This window comes from Sminthopsis crassicaudata, chromosome 6, assembly GCF_048593235.1.
Source record: "Sminthopsis crassicaudata isolate SCR6 chromosome 6, ASM4859323v1, whole genome shotgun sequence".
In the NCBI taxonomy this organism is placed as follows: Eukaryota; Metazoa; Chordata; class Mammalia; order Dasyuromorphia; family Dasyuridae; genus Sminthopsis; species Sminthopsis crassicaudata.
In genome coordinates this window covers 230,453,985-230,467,232 of record NC_133622.1, presented here as the reverse complement: position 1 = coordinate 230,467,232, position 13,248 = coordinate 230,453,985, and the positions used below count along the sequence as shown (strand labels likewise).

General features: G+C 33.0%; 1 protein-coding gene across 4 annotated transcripts in view; it reads left to right on the top strand.

Moving 5' to 3' along the window:
• LRRC4C (leucine rich repeat containing 4C) overlaps positions 1 to 13,248 on the top strand; it is a 1,473,705-nt gene that overhangs the window by 193,949 nt on the left and 1,266,508 nt on the right. The window lies entirely within an intron of this gene.

Below are 13,248 nucleotides of genomic sequence, written 5' to 3'. Positions count from 1 at the left end.
TAATCTTGTGTGAATATATTTTTCTTTTTTTTTTCATTTAATTTTTTAGAAGATAAATATAGCTTTGATATTTACTTTAATATCATTATCTTTACAAATGAATACATAAATTAGAAATATGTATAAAGAATTTTTGAAGTGCCAATCCCTCTGATAAGTATTAAGGAAATGATTACAAAAGAAAGATGGAACTTAGATTTTAATTACATTCTAAGGAAGTATAAAAATAAGTATCCTATTCCCCCATACACACATCATCCAATATTTCAGGTAAGGGATATGGCACAATCAAGTAATTAAGGCCACATAGATTTAATGTTCCCCTGCCAGTCATCATGGACACAGAACATGATCATTGCAGGATCATCTCCTACTTTGTTCCTTTCAGCAAGATGCTCTCACTCCATCTGAATCCTCTGTTTTTTATGCCCCTTTTTAAAATAAAGGACTATTACCAAAAACATCCAACATACTCAACAAAACTGAAATCCTTCTTTGAATATATACTCTATAAATTCTTTGATAAATTGTAATGGATATGTACTCTGATATTGTTATAAAATTATATCAATTTACTGCATTGATAACTTTCAGTATTCATAGTTGCTTTTGTTATTTTATTGTTTTTACATCATTATACTCATGGTTTATATTGTTTTGTCTTTGCTTATGTTTTTTGCTTTTTGTATAAGTCTTTCCAAGATCCTTTGAATTCTTCACATCTGTCATTCCTTATGACAAAATGTGATGCTTTTTCATTTGTATAAAACATTCCCTAACTTATTAAGGCATTAATAATTAAGTTAAGGCATTCCCTAATTTATTGGAATCGAATGTGCTGCCATTTATTTGGTATTACCTAATTTTAAAAACACTACTATAAATATATTATGGTGCATATAGCATTCTTTCTGTCTTTTACTGCTTTAGGTGCATTGCCTAGTAGTATTTTTACTAGGTAAAGGAGGCATGGAAGCAATGATAACTTTTGTAGTATAGTTTTCATTGTTTTTAGAATTTTGGACCTATTCTGTTTGACTCCATTTCAAATGTAATACCTGGATCAGAAAAATTCATTGTTGTGTTTGGGAAGGGTTGTCCAAATCAACTCAAAGTTTACACTTTTCTTCTTTAAAGGAAATCACTTCAATTAAACAATAAATCCAAGTGTCAAATCTGCTGAGAAAGCTTTCTCTCCTTGTAGTCCCTAAGTTCTTCCTCCCCTTCTTCCTCCTGCTTTTCCATTTTTTCCTCTTCCTCTTCAATTTAATTCAATGAAAAACTATTGAATTCTTATTATTAAATGCCTGAAAGTGAGCTAGAATACAAAGAGAAAACAAAACAAAACAAAACATTAATTTACCTGAGGTTCAAGAAATTAGGGCAAGGAGTTGGATGTGGCTAGGAATTTTGGTTTCTAAGTTATGGTATAAAAAACAGGAAAATGGATCCAAAAATCATTATTATGTGGAAATCAGTAATTTTGAATGTATATATTTATTCCCTCAAAAAAATTCCCTCCTTAAGGAAAAGACATTTCATTTCTGTTTCTGCATCCTTAGTATCTAGAACAGTTTCTAAAATATTTCAGGTGCTTAAGAAATATTTGTTAATTGAATTATGCAAAAAGTGGGAAATTAGTTTACATTTTTCTGGTTCTTAGACTAATGGCTCTTTCCTAATTAAATGTTGAGCAAATTGTTTCTTAATTGCTGACAAATACATGCCATCTTTTGTCCTTCCAGTTTTCTGTTCCCTTCTCTGTTGCTTCATCCTAGTTAAAGTCTTAGGTTAAGGACAATGGATATGGATCCAGAAAAAAAACTTGAACATTCTTCCTTCCCTTTCCTTGAGTATAAAACTCAAGACTCTGGGTGCTAAGCTCAGCCATGGGCCTCATTAGCCTCAGATTTTTACCAGCAGAATTAAATGTCCTGGACATTCACAACTTTATAATATTTTTTTTTTTGTTTTAAATACATGCTTTTTATTATTTATGTTATTTTTTTTATTATATATATATATATATATATATATATATATATATATATATTTTATAATATTATCCCTTGTATTCATTTTTCCAATTTACCCCCCCTCCCTCTATTCCCTCCCCCCGACGACAGGCAATACCATACATTTTACATGTGTTACAATATAGTCTAGGTACAATAATGTGTGCGAATATCACTTTCTGTTGCACAATAAACATAGAATCCGAAGGTACATGCAACCTGGGCAGACAGATATTAGTGCTAACAATTTTCATTCCCCTCCCAGTGTTTCTTCTCTGGGTGCAGCTACCTCTGTCCATCATTGATCAACTGGAAGTGAGTACAACTTTATAATATTTAATGCCATTTTCTGGTGTGTTGGAGAGTAGAGAATGAAATTATGTGAGTTGCCTTTGAAAACAAGGTAGCATTCAGGGAAATCGATGATTTCCAATAAATTATCTCCTAGGGTTGATGTTTAACTAGTCATGTATAAATGTCTTTTGCTGCAGAGCCAGATATGTTTCACATGTAGATCTGTGAGCTAACTGATTTATTGGCAGATTGATTATTAGTGTAAGAAAGTTCCTGGAGCAGGATAGAAATTTTTCTGCCTGGAAGCAAGATTTCTAAAGCCACCTATATAGGATAGTATTGAAACACAGTTATCACATTTCAAGAGATCAAGGAAATTGGTTTAGTTCAAGAACAAAAATGAAGGTGAATGAAAATTTGGAATATTTTTCCCTTTAAATTCCCTTGCAAAGTATTTTTAATTAATTGAAAAAAAGTGGTGATAAGTTAAAATTTTCTGAGAATAACCTCAGAGAGAATCAACTTGAAGGAGACAATCCACACATTAGAATTCACTTTGGATGAAGGATTGAGGTTTGGCACTTGTCTCTTGATTTCCTAAATTATGTGACTTCAGGCAAATCATTTAGATTTTCTGTACTTCAGCTTCCACATCTATATAATGTGGATATTACTATTTACATCTAGTGTATAATTGTATAATTGTGACAAAGATAGTTCTTAAGCCTCATAATAACATTATTGAGGGTTTGTTTTTGTTTTTGTTTTTGTTTTTTTTTAATGTACCATGAAAGTGAGACAAGAGAAGGTACCTGGGGCAGAAAAAAATATATCAAGCTAGGGTTATTTTACAAGCAACCATTATAGTAGTATTTGTGAAATTATTTTATAAGTAATAAAATCTATAACTGTAAAGGAATTTAGAAGCCCTTAGTCTAGCCCTCCCTCCTCATTCTGCATGTATGGACACTAAGGCTCAGATTAGTTCAGTGACTTGCCTAAAGTTATAATATAAGTTAATATCAAAGTCATGCTTATTGCTCTTTTCACCATTTTTATAGGGTCCCATAGAAATAATGATTTGAATAAGAAAATTTTGTTAATAGAGATAGATCTAATTTTGCTGTGACTTATCAGGTAGGTCACCAGTAATAATTACTAGAGTCATATGGAAGTTAAATGACTTCCTATATAGTCACATAGAAAATAAGTTTTAAGGAGCAGATTTGAACACAGATCTTTCTCATTTTAAACTTAGCATTTTGTCCATTACACCAAGCTCCTTATAGCCCTTGATAGATATTACCTAAGCCTTTCACAGCTGATCAGTTTATATTCTTGTTACTATGTATAATGTTCTTTTGGTTCTGCTAATTTTGCTTATTACTTAATTAATTAATTAATTTTGCTAATTTCATATGGCTTCCTAGGTTTTTCTTAAACCATCCTGTCTATCATTTCTTATAGTAACATAGAATTTCAACCAATCATATGCCACAACTTGGTCAGCCATTTTTCAATTGATAGATATCTCAGATACCAATTATTTTCCACCACAAAAACAGCTGTTATGAATATTTTTGTACAAATAGGTCATTTCCCTAGGATTCTAATCCAGATGCTCTAAATCTATTTCACACATTATCAGATTCCTCTAAATGGATGTGCTTGATAGAATTTAAGGAAAGACTTACTGCAAAATATCATTTGAAGAATGTTGGGATATGTCTCATTATATGCAATAGCTTGCAAATTCACTAGCCTGCAAATCTTTAAGCTGACATTCTACACTGTCCTAGAAATATTACACTCTTGTGATAGTTGCCATATCTGACATAATAAAACAATAAAATTTTGTGTCATATTTTCTAATTTTCATGTCCTTTTGTGCTTAGTTATTCCCTTCCTTCCTCTGATTTTTATTCCTCATATCACACACAACAGACCCTAATTAAGATAGATGATACCTCTGTACATTAAGCTAAGAGGAAATCACCTTCACTCAATTCATCAATAAGCATTTATTGAGATACTGTATTCCTAGTATAGGAGATATAAAGAATGTAACAATTTCTACACTCAAAGAACTTATATTATCTCAAGGGAACCAATTATTGCATTATTTTTTAGAATTTATATAGCATTTTAACATTGCAGTTTTTACCATTTTGTAGATATTGGGAAACTGAGATATATAGAAGCAAAGTGACTTACCCATGGTTTCAAAGCTACTAAATATCCATAGTTAAATTTGAATTCAGATCTTTCTATTCTAGTTCCAGCTATTTATACACTGCATCACATAGCTGACTTAATATAAAAGATTCCAAGGTTAGGAAACTCTGGCAGTGGACATCAGCATCCTTTTCTACAACTTATAAAAAGTTTCCTTGAGTAGTGGGAGCTAAGCAAATTTTAGTCATATATCCTGTCTCTTGTGGAGGTGAAACTTAAACCATAGCCTTCCTCAATTTAAATCTAGCTTTCTATACCATATGCAAATTTAAAGAAAAATATATTCTGAGTTTCTATATCAATATATCTATATATTAATATAAACAAATGAATAGATATAAATATGTGTATATACATATAGGCATGCATGTATATATTAATATATATGTATATTTATACATACATATATATGAGTGGTATATAAAAATGTGAGATGAAAAAGAGAAACAAAAAGAGATACACACAATTCAGTGTCTCAGAAATAGCAAAAGTTTGTCTTGACTAGAGGGTATAAAAAGGCGAATAATATTTATTGGCTAGTAAGATTGTCTGGAGATAGATTGTGAATAGCTTTAGATGCTAAATAAAAGCTTTTTAAAAATTTTGTTCTGGTGACAATAGAGAGACCCTGGAGTTTTGTCAATAAAAAGTGACATTTTATCAGTTAGCCAGTTAAATAGAAAATAAATTGGAGTTTGAAGAAATTTGAAGCAAAAGCCCAATTAATAATTGTAATGATACAGGTGAGAGTTGGGTAGTATTATTATCCTCATTAAGGCAATGAGGAAACTGAGGCATGGATGAAAGTTAGAAAAAGATAGATTGAGACTTAACAAAAAAGATAATTTCCTGATGATTACAATTATCCAAAATGTGAAAAGTAGTGGGTTCTTACTATAGACCTTAGAGAAAAGAGTTGAAGATTACTTATTAATATGTTATAGGAGATATTCTTGATCTTTCTTATAGCATGGGTGAAATTAGATTGCCTTTGATTCCGAAATGATTTGCCTCTGTGGAAATGTAGATGGTTTCATCTATGCCTCCATAAAGTACTGTCATAGGTCTTTGCTAGTATTCATGATGTATTGGAAAAAAACAAACAAACAGCAAAAGGTTGCTCTTGCTCTTTCAGTGAACTGCAGATTCACTGAAACTTTTTTATCTAAGAGTTATGGTGATGCTTCAGAGTGGGGCTGTATATATATTTTCCCCCCTAAGGCCTAAGTACAATAATGAAAGGTCAAGGGAACTGGGAAAAATTTCAGAAGTCTTTAATTGAGATACAAAGGTTTATTACTTTTAAAATTTTTAGATAAAATTCATCATTTACATTCATTTTCTATTACGATTTGTCTATAGATTTCTCTTATCAATAGCCCATGAACTTACATGCCAATTTCCCTTATATGAGATCTTTTTCCACAGGATTTTTTTTTAGCTCACAATAATTCTGACTCACAATATTAGAGAAAACTGATATTAAGAGGAACGCAAATATCTAGTCCAACTTATTATTGCAAAAATAATTTCCCCTTCTTAATACCCAATAATTTGGCATCCTATTTTCCTGCCTGAAGATCAATTATGAGGCATCACTAGCTTCCAAATCCTTAAATTGCACTAATAGATAGTTCTAAATCTGATTTTATATACTTTTTATCTTTTTCTGACATCATTTCTCAATTTAGAATTGTCATGAGCTCTCAATGCTCTTTACTCCATGTCTTTACTTCTTCTCTTCTATAGTTTAAGCATGCCCATTTACTTCTACAATTCTCTTATGGCATGGATTCAGGTCACTAAACTATCCTACTTTCTTTTCTCTAAGTATTCTACAGATTATCAATGTCTTCTCAATATGCAGAATCCAGAACTAAATACTATTGCAGCTGTCATATGACAAGAACAGAATGCTGAGAGATGCTTATTTTTGGAATCTGTTCTTTTAATTCAGTCTAAAATTACATTACCTTTTAAGGCTACCACATTGTAGTGCTGATTCATTGAATATTAAGATACACTAAAACCTACAGAACTTTCTCCATCTCAGAGAAATTGATAACTAGTTATGGCTGTCTCTCCCATACATGCAAAATTATCATGTTTTTAAACCAGTCATATCACTTCACCTTTACCTCCTTGAATTTCCTCTTATTAGATTGAGCACAATGCTGTGTCTTTTTCAAATAATTTTAGGTTCTGACCATGTTATTCAATTTTGTTATCAATCTTGCCTAACTATATACCATTTCTAAATGTAATAGTCATAATACTGATGAAAATGTTAAAAAGGACAGTGACAAACATTACTAGTCACAGAAAATTTAACTTCTCAGTTATTTGATCTCAAGATGTAGGATCTCTCCATTGCATTTAACTATCCGGAGAAGAGCTTAAACTCCAATTCTGACTATAGGAACTTCACACCAGTCTAAACCATAAAGAGCATACTTTCTCTTTGCTTACTTGGGGTCCAATAACTGAAACCTCTTCAAAACAATTATTCAATTCTCTTCTTCATCACCATGATAAGCCAACTGGATCATTTTTGAAACTTGTCTTCAACCTTATTTGATGCTCTGCCCATTCTGAATGAAAGACTGAGTGTGATGCAGTCTATTTCCAGACCTGCCATGAATATTTATACGTTGCCTGCATCTTTACAAATTAGAGAGCTGCAAGATGAATGAGAGTAGTGAATCAGAGAAGACACACAGTGTGATGCTGGCAGAAATTTACTATCTCATTTCTATTTAAAACCTGATGACTCAGAGAAGGAGGCAGTCCACATCCATTTCAGTCAATTCTTTAATACTCTCCAGCATGGCGCTAGAAATTTTAATGCTCACAGGGGGAGACTTGATTTATACTCCGGAAGAGCCAGTGTCTATGTCTGTGTTTCTGTTTGTGTCCACCCATGTGTGCATGCATGGGCATATGTGTGGGCTATTTAAAAGGGCAATAAATAGAATTCTTATCTATTTTATTAACTTAGTTAATTATGTATTATCCAATAAAGTTATAGCTATGTCTCAATCATTAGTATAATCAGGAGAAAGAGATTTAAAGATAAAACTTAAAAGTCCACAATTTGCTTTTAAATTAACTTCTAATATTTTCAGTTTTCATTTGCTTTCACATGGTCAGCCATCTTTCAATAATTTACAGGCTTTTCACTCCCTCTGTCTTTTTCACTTTGAAATTAAAAATAGACTTCACAGGAGGGAAACAAAAAAAGTGTTAAGGTTTTAGTTGAAATATTAAAGTTTGAAGCTTTTAGAGAAGGGATGAAATAGGAAGAACATTAATATTATGTATTCTTTCATTTATGTCTTTAAAATCCTATATTCTTGGAACATTTAAGGTCCATATATTGACAAATTATTTTATGATTATGCTAATAACAAACATTAATATTAAACTTTAAGTTTTACAAAGTGGTTCCTCTATATTAGCTCTACATAGAGATACAGTATGGTAAAGTAGAAGGCACATTGAGTTGGGAGTCAGAAGGTTTGGGTTCAAATCTTGTCTCTAATATTTGCTAAATATCTGATCAGACAATTCTACAACATTGCAATTTATGCTTCTTATGGCTCCCAGGAGATTCTGAAAAATAAATCATGTGTTGCTTATTTACATCTATGGATGGTATTTCCATGAAGCATTCCCCATACCTATAGAATCAGAGATCTAGAAGTAAGAAAAAAGAGAGGGGGGAAGGAAAAAGAGAGAGAGAGAGAGAGAGAGAGAGAGAGAGAGAGAGAGAGAGAGAGAGAGAGAGAGAGAGAGAGAGAGAGAGAGAGAAGGAGGGAGGGAGGGAGGCAGAGGAAAGGAAGGAAGGAAGGAAGGAAGGAAGGAAGGAAGGAAGGAAGGAAGGAAGGAAGGAAGGAAGGAAGGAAGGAAGGAAGGAAGGAAGGAAGGAAAGAAGGAAAGAAAGAAGGAAAGAAAGAAGGAAAGAAAGAAGGAAAGAAGGAAAGAAAGAAAGAAAGAAAGAAAGAAGGAAAGAGAAAGAAAGAAAGAAAGAAAGAAAGAAAGAAAGAAAGAAAGAAAGAAAGTAAGAAAGGAAAGAGAAAGAAAGAAAGAAAGAAGGAAAGAAAGAAAGGAAAGAGAAAGAAAGAAGAAAAGAAAAGAAAGAAAAGGAGGGAGGAAGTGAAGGAGGAAGGGAAGGAAGATAGGAAGGAAGGAAGAAAAAAAGAAGGGAGGAATGGAAAGAAGGAATGAGGAAAGGAAGAAGAGAAGGAGAAAGGGAGAAAGAAGGACGGAAAGGAAGGAAGCAAGAAAATAGAAACACACAAGTCAGCATACATACATACACATGCACATATACTTATATGGTTGCCTATTTCATGTGTATATATCTATATATACATATCTATATGGATGATTATGTGCATTTATACACTCAATTAATTACAGTTACGTGAAGTATTTTACAAATGACACAGTAGTTAATAAACACCTAAACCATGATTTGAGCCAATGTTGAATGTGACTCATTCTCCAACACTGAGACTGAATACTATGCTCCATAATTTGTGATCACTTTATATAATGAAATATTTAAAAACCAAATAGTTTTCTGAGTCAATGTTACATTCTGATGACGAAAGCCACATGGTTTTATTACAACAGTGTACTATGTGAATGGTATTGTGGATCAGGAAACAGATGAGAAGTGTTACAGGTTGTATCTCCTGGAACTGGAAAACATAGGCCAGAATAAGGCAGGAAGAAGAACAGGCCAGTTTTCTAGATTGGATGGTACCGTATCCCCATGCTCTGTATTGCTATTTTCCACCTCACTTCTTATTCTCTAAACAGTTTCAGTGCTTGATTTTAATCCAATTCATATTCCTCTTAACTAAGAGTCAGGGGAACTAGCCATTGCGACTTAAAGTATATTAGACTTGAAAGGGGGTTCAGAGGACATCTATTCCAAAGTATACTTGTCCAAGAACTCCTGCCCCAACCATTCCCAAGCGGTCCTTCAGCCTCTTTTTGAAGATAGAAGCATATCCAAGCAAATGTTAGACATGAACCTGATAGCACACATTTCTCCATCATCCACATAAGACAGCAAGGTGCCTTGCCTTAATTTAACATTTTGTGCTATTCACACTGCATTCCTAAACATGATCTCAGTTGATCCTCACAACTAAACATGTAAGACTGAAGCTGTAAATACCACAGAATCATACTGCTGGAATAAATGTTAGAGATGTCTAAAGTAGGGCTTCTTCATTTGTAGACTAGGGATGCCTAACAGGGCTGTTTAGATTTCATCTGGTCTGTGAACTGGATCAAGAAAAGAAAAAATGCATGTTTATAACCCCTAACGCCTCTGTAAAATTTGGCATTTCCTTCAATTGTGAATATGGGTGACAAACCACAACAGGATTTGCAATGTCTATGATATGTTACCAACAGAAAATATTTCTATACCATATTATAGTTATTGCAGATATTTCAAAATATTCTATTTACCATCACTTTAAAATTGCTATAGCTGTCAGACCCAGCATTAGATATATTATCTCGCAAATATATTTATTTAATTTTTGGTAATTCAATATAAATTGTTTCTTTTTATAATTCTATGTTTTAATTCATACATTTGAAATAGACTCAAAAGTAGTCCATAGACTTTCCAGGTATTGTCAAATGGATCTATGACACAAAAAAGCTTAATACCCAGTGATATGGTTCGAACCGTTCTTTTTTCCAGTCCCATCTCTAATATTCTATGTGGACTTTGTAAAGTGATTTAATAATGTATGCATGTTCCTACATTTGGGCTACATAGATCTGGCGTAAAGTTATATTTATCTAATTTCCCCCAAGTTGTATGTTGTATCTTCCCCTGGAATATAAGAATGAAGCTGCATCTCCTCCCCCTTCTCATTCTTCATCTCTTTCTCCCTTTCCTTCTTCTTCACTTCATCTTTTGTTTCCTTGTTCTCTTCTTCTTTCTCCTTTTTTTTTCCTCCTTCAACTCCTTTTATTCCACACACTCTTTTCTATCTCCTCCTTCTATCTTAATTGCTATATCTGCAGCTCCTAGAATATTGTCTAATATAGATCAACTGATTACTTGATGAGCATTTATTAATTTCTTGATATGTACCAGGGATATGAAAAGGGATACAATGAAAGATAAAAACAATTCTTGCTTTCAAGGAACTTATATTCCACCGGGGGAGATCATGAATATGAACAGATACAGGAGAAAAATACCTGTTTTATTTTTGGAGGATAAGAGGAAGGAACTATACATTATATGATGTTCTTCATCAGATATTTGAAGAGCAAGATTTTATTTTAAAAAAATAGATTTTAATATAATATAAACACCTTGAAAGTGGGGAAAATCTCTCTTGCATTGGTATCCTGAAGATCTAGCCCAGAATTTTGTACATAGAAGGCAATTAGCAAATGCTTGTTGGTCCATTGTTGACTTTGTATCCTGTTGCATTAGTGCCTGGACTTGTTTAATAAATAATGACTGAAAAACTATGACCTATGGGAAGTTGAAAGGAGTTAGATGATTTTTCAATATAAGAAATATTTTTCTATCAATTACAATTGCCAAACAGTGAAATTAAGTGACTTTTTAGTCAGTAAATTCCCTCCCAGTCCAAATTATCCAGATGATTACTCAAATATATTGTCGAGCGAATTCTCACATGAATTTTGAAATTGTACTGGATGAGCTATTAGATCTAACTTTATTTACTAAAAGAACATGAGTAATTAATGGAGGTGTCCTATAGGTGTACTCTTGTTGAGACATAGAATCATCTCTGTTAAAAAAACAAACAAAATTTTTGAACCTTTGCCCATCTGTTACTCTTTTACGCGCGCGCGCGCGCGCACACACACACACACACACACACACACACACACACACACACACAGATGTACTTGAAACAAATTCTTGTGAATATTCTGATCATGGGATGCAATCTAGAGAAAATGAGCATAGATGGTGATATTTTGTTTTATAAATAAATGTGTTTATAAATTGAGTCCCAGATAGTTTCAGTTACTTGACTAAAGTCACACAGATGAAATATGCCATAATTTAAATTTAAGCCCAGATCTCTGATTGCAAATCCACAGCTTTCTGTTGTTTTCAAACCCAACTTTTACAAGTAACTATGAACAATTCCCGAAACAATTAGACCTCAGTTTACTCAGGTGTCAAATGAATTAGATGGCTCCTAAGGATCCTTCCAACTCCAGATTTATACTCTTTCAATCATTCAAGTAGTTGTTTTATAAGCAGGAGAATAATGATGATGAAAGAAGAGGTGGCAGGGAGATTTTCTTTTTTCAAAGGGGAGCAATGTCATTTTAATTATGGGGAAAATGTGGTGTCAGAATTTGAAAGCTTTCTCATATAAAGTAGCCTGAGTATTATGTATGTGGGTACTCATGTAGATGTCTGTGTGTTCATATATATTTCATAAAAAAATTCCCACTTGTTAATATAATTTGAAAAGTTGTCAAGACCTTTGCCATCCCATGTAACAGGAGGTGAACTTGTTTTCCCATGGCAGATTTCATATTTGAGGAGCTATCTCACTCAATTTCCTTCCAATTGAATTTGCTGCTCTCCATTGATTCAGGATTTTCCTGACAGAGAAACTTGAGATCACATTTTAGTCCACATTTAATAGAATTTGGGAAAGAGGCTGAGGGAGATGCTACATGTAGCTTTGGCTGATTTCTCCTAGTTTTGGGGAGGAAGACAACTTCAACTCCTAGCCACCCACAACTCTAATTAAATTTGCCCATATGAAAAGCAAACACCCACTTAAGCTATTTTGGGATAATTTGTAATTAAGTTGCTTATTTCCTTCCCCCCCCCCCATCCCATTCCCTCTTCTTTCTGTCTAACCCCTGAGACTTAGAACAGAAAGATAATAAACCACTTTTATATTTTCCACGTACAAATGCAGAGGTGATTTTTACTGACAGGTTGGTTATTATTTAGCTTTTGTGCATTTCATGTAATATGTATAAGATCAGCTCCCGTGGGTCCAATTATCATCTTTACACAGATGATTCAAGGATATACATAGTAAGGCCTCATCTCTTCCCTGAACTCCAATTCTGCCTGCTGGACATCTCTAACTATAAGAATCTCAAACCCACTATGTATGAAACAGATCTCATCACCTTCTGCCTTTGCACTCAATTCCCTAACAGAATGTGGAATAATTGTTCAAGTGTTAATTGATTTCTCACTAAAAAGAAGTCTTCTCAAAGCTTTCCTGAAGTGTCACCCATTTTTTCAGTTTTCCAGACTCAGGATCTTGAATCCATTCAAGATTCTTTTTTTCTTGCCCAATCCCAACCAATAAATTAGCAAGCTTCACCAAATCTGCCTCCACAGTTTCTTTTATTATTTCACTTTCTCCATTCAAGAGACTATACCTCTATTCACTCTCTTCACTTTTTGCCTCCTCTGTCACAATAGACTTCCAATGCCTCCAGTCTTTTCTCATCTTTTATCCTTTTTCATGTAAAATGCAAATATATCTATCTATACATCTATAGATAGATAGATAGATAGATAGATAGATAGATAGATAGATAGATAGATAGATATTAAGTCAGCAAGCAATTATAAAGTGCCGCCAGATACCTGGTTTATGCAAAACATTTTAGAATATAAAGAAAGACTACCTAGGTA